This window comes from Sorghum bicolor, chromosome 1 (genome assembly GCF_000003195.3).
Source record: "Sorghum bicolor cultivar BTx623 chromosome 1, Sorghum_bicolor_NCBIv3, whole genome shotgun sequence".
NCBI lineage: Eukaryota > Viridiplantae > Streptophyta > Magnoliopsida > Poales > Poaceae > Sorghum > Sorghum bicolor.
Genome location: NC_012870.2, coordinates 66,276,350 through 66,280,866, shown reverse-complemented (window position 1 = coordinate 66,280,866; position 4,517 = coordinate 66,276,350). Strand labels below are relative to the sequence as shown.

Here is a 4,517-nt window from a genome sequence, read left to right as displayed (position 1 = left end):
GTACATGCGCGCACACACAGCATTCTGAGCGATCTAAAGAGCAACTCCAACCCACCTTCTAAACAAGTCCCTATTCTAAATCTAGGGACTTGATTCAAAAAATCAACTCACATCTAGAACCCCTATCCTACTTGTTTAGGAGGTGGGTTGGAGTTGGGTCTTAATTTGAGCTCCTACTTTTTTTATCATAGCATGTAAATAAAAATTTAAGAGCTTAATTTAGGGACTTAGGTCGGAGTTGCTCTAAGTTGCGCCATGCGAACTTCATATGCCTGAAACGCTGATCGTCCCTGAATCAGCACCTGCATCATCCTTGACCACGACGACCCTCGCCTCCCAGCTGAGCCCCAAGGCAACTCTGTCGTAGTACGGGACGCATTCCTGTTGTATAATATATGTATGTCTAGTCAATGATGATCGATGCAGAGGGCAGCAGGCAGGACGCTGTAATATAATCTGCAGACTGAAAGATTTGTTAATTAGCGTGCCTACTAGCTCGCTAGCTAGGCCGCTGTGCTACGGTGCTACCTCAAGTTTGTCCATGAGGTCCTGCGCCGTGGGAGCCTGGACTATGATGCCGCGAGCGCTGGAGCTGATGAACCCTTCCTCCACGGCCTGGTCCATGAACGCCAGCAGGGAGTCGTAGTAGCCATCAACGTTCAGCAATCCAACCTGTTGAAGACGATGATGACAGCGAGAAGCTGATATATGTATATATATAGATATTGTCGAGGCACATATATACATATCTAGTCTAGCTATATATATACTGAATGCAGCATATCACTATATGATTGTTAATTACCGGCTTACGGTGGATGCCTAACTGCGCCCATGTGATCATCTCAAGCAGCTCCTCCAGTGTTCCATATCCTCCTGAAGAAAAAAAACCGGTCCTCAGGTTAGTTCAGCCATGTACGACGCACGTCAGAGCTACTATATATAGTTCCGATGACCATTTTATGGAGCAGCTATAGCATATACGGAGTAGGATTTAATTTGTTGCTATGTACTATACGTGTGGCGGTCGTCCATCCGGCCGGCAGCACAACACGTGGAACATATAGTATACACGTGCATACTGTGAGTCATACATAGTACTAAGGTCTGGTTTAGTTCCAAAAAGTTTTTGAATTTAGTTACTACAACATTTTCATTTTATTCAGCAATTAGTGTTTAATTATGAACTAATTAGACTTAAAAAAATTGCCTCGCGATTTATAGGTATTAATTTTTATTTTCGTCTACATTTAATGCTTCATGCATATCCCCAAAGATTCGATGTCATCACTGTTCGCCTAAACGGTCGTTTAGACTATTTAAATGTCGTGTAAACGCTACATAGTGGTACATCGTTTTCGTTTAATCATCTATTTATTAGTCCATTTAACCAGTTTAATAGACTATTTAACCCGAATAATAGCTAAACGACAGGTGACCAACTGTTTACCGTTTAGCATTCTAGGAAAACATTGGATGTCATAGATGAAAAGTTTTTAGAAGAACTAAACGAGGCCAAACATAACTGTCTTGGTCAATAGTCATTAAGGCGCGGGGATTCATGAATCATGACCACTGTGCCTCCTCGTACTTTCTTCGTCCCAAAATAATTGTTATTTTGGTTTTTCATATCGAAAGTTTAACTAGATTTATAGAAAATGCGTTCAACATTTGTATCTCCAAATAAATTTGTTAAAAAACTATATTTAAAAATCTTTCTGATGATAATAATTATATACCATAATATTTAGTTAAAATTATTTTTTGGAAGTATGATACTATCATTTGCACGCACAGCTAGTTAGTACTCACCGGGAAGGGCTATGAACGCATCAGATTGCCTCTCCATCTCTGCCTTCCTTTGGTGCATGTCCGCCACCGCAATCACCTCCCCCGCCGTCTCTCCGATTATCTGACGACACGACGGAACAAAAGGCAGCAGGCAGACAGCAACATGCATGATAAAATTAACAAAAGGTTTGCATTGCATTGTGCACAGGAGCAAATTCTGTATATATGCATGTATATGTATCATGTGTTCCTGTTACTAGTATCTAATAATATAAAAACGCCAGAAGCAAGAACAGCAGTGTCGAAAAATCAAATCACGTAGTACAGCAATGCCAATAGATAAATAAAAATGAAATGTATAGTGTGCTGCGGCAAATTAAACATATATACATATAATAGTAATACCTCAGGAGTGGCCATCAAAGTCCTGGGAATCACTCTGCAGGAGGAAGACGAAAAAGGATGCACGAACAGTACTCGATTAGCTACTAGATTAACACAACACACACGATATATGCTGTATATTATGGTAGTCGTGCGCACATCACGTACGTACCCGACGACGCGCCTGCCGCCTTGGTGGACGGCCTACGAGACGAGCCCCATGAGGCCTATGCCGCCGCCGCCATACACCAGGTCGATGCCTCTCGACACCTGCATATGCAAAAATGCGTCCACCACCGCCGACCGCCTCCACTCAGAAACTAGAACAATCATTTTATTTATATTATAAGAAAAAATAACCCGGCCTGCTCTTTTTTAGTTAGCTTTTATTAATTGCGTGCAGTGTGTTTTATTTTTTCCCTTCAATACAGCTGAAGCTAGTCGAACAACAAGGCAGATGTTCTGGCTAACCCAACAACATTTTTGGGTAAGAGAAGCGCTTCAAATCTTACGACATATATATAGAGCATTAAATATAAATAAAAAATAATTAATTGTGTATAGTTTGTCTGTAATTTACGAGACGAATCTTTTAAGTCTAGTTGGTTTATAGTTAGACAACAATTATCAAATACAAATAAAAATACTACAATAGGAATTTGTATAAAAATTTTACCAACTAAATAACCCCATCCTAACCTAAAAATGGCACCGCGTAGTACACTGGCCACCAGGCGCGCAGACTACGGCCTTGTCTAGTTCCAAAATGAAAAGTTTTCGTCTCGTGATTTACAGACAAACTAGTTTTTGTTTTCATCTATATTTAACGCTTCATGCATATGTCGCAAGAATGTGACGGAGAATTTTGAAAACTTTTTGGTTTTTTGGGTGAACTAAACAAGGCCTACCACAGAAAAAGTCTGCACCTAAAAATCGCGTAGTACAGGATGCTCATCAGCTCGTGTCAGTGCGTGTGTGTGTGACTGTCCAAAGCGAGCACGCACTCTGCTGTACTACTCCTCGTACCGTACCGCATGCATGCATGCAGGTTGTTGCAGCACGCGCTGTACCTCTGCATATGCAGCTATATGGTTGCCGCACGACATCGTCCGGCACCGTCACGTGTTTTGGCAACATCAAGGCCTTGTTTAGTTTAAAAAATTTTGTAAAATTTTTTAATTTTCTGTCACATTGAATTTTTAGACGCATGCATGGAGTATTAAATATAGACGAAAATAAAAATTAATTGCACAGTTTGGTCTGAATTGACGAGACGAATCTTTTGAGTCTAGTTAATATATGATTGGACAATATTTGTCAAATACAAACGAAATTGATACTATTCACATTTTGCAAAATATTTTGCAAGTAAACAAGGCCCAAGCTAGCTACGTGCGAGCACAAGAAGGCGCGCTAGCTCCTTCGGATGGAATTGACCGAGAGCCCTCGTCATGGACGTGTGGATGCATGTGAAAATAATGCTATATACTACTGCACACGGCGCAGGCAAAGCTTTGCTTGTGGCGTACGTACGTAGTGAAATGAAACGGGATAAACTAACTAAGCCTTTTTTGCATATGCTAACCACAACTAGCTATCTACTTGCATTGGATCGATCGTATATCGTATTTGGTGGGGAGAGTAATTATATTACTATATATATTACCAACTGTTGGGCAAGGGCAATGGCGGCGTCGTGGTAGCTCGTCCTGTTGCCTTGCCTGCTGCCGCAGAAGACACAAATCGTCTTGAACCTACTCGGCGTCGTCGGCGAGCTCGGATGCTGCTGCCGCCTCATCTTTCTCTTTGCTTGCCCCTATGAACCCGCCCGAGTACGCTACATATATAGGGGGGTAGGGGGGAGAGAGATTGTCTGGCCCCGCTATATATAATTACTGGTTCTGCACTAATCAGTAAGTATGCATGCAAGTGTGCAACTAAAGGTGTTTTTTGCATACTACCTAGCGGGTTAGTTCATTTCTCAACCTAAATTAATTAGGTGGCATGCCATTATAGTTTAACAAGTTTTGAGTTGATCCAATGATCCAAAACATGTGGGACTTATTACATGACGAAGTATCTACAAGAAAGCTAAAATCCCCCGGAAAGTCTATGTCGTCGATCTATGGTTACAAATTGAAGGTATCTTGATTAGGTGCTTAGCTTTCTTTTGATGCTTGGTTGTGCTGCACTAGTGCAAGGCATATGTGTCACTCCAAACTTTCATCTATCCCATAATAATGTAATGTAAGTAATTCAATGTTGTACATATTGGTGTACTTTTCTACATAGTCAAAATTAGATTGGTTTCACTTAATCAGGAAGAAACTAAATTCTCAATA

At 40.9% G+C, this 4,517-nt stretch overlaps 1 pseudogene; it reads right to left on the bottom strand.

Annotated features, from left to right (window-relative positions):
* On the bottom strand, positions 265-3,973 carry LOC8082300 (annotated as a pseudogene).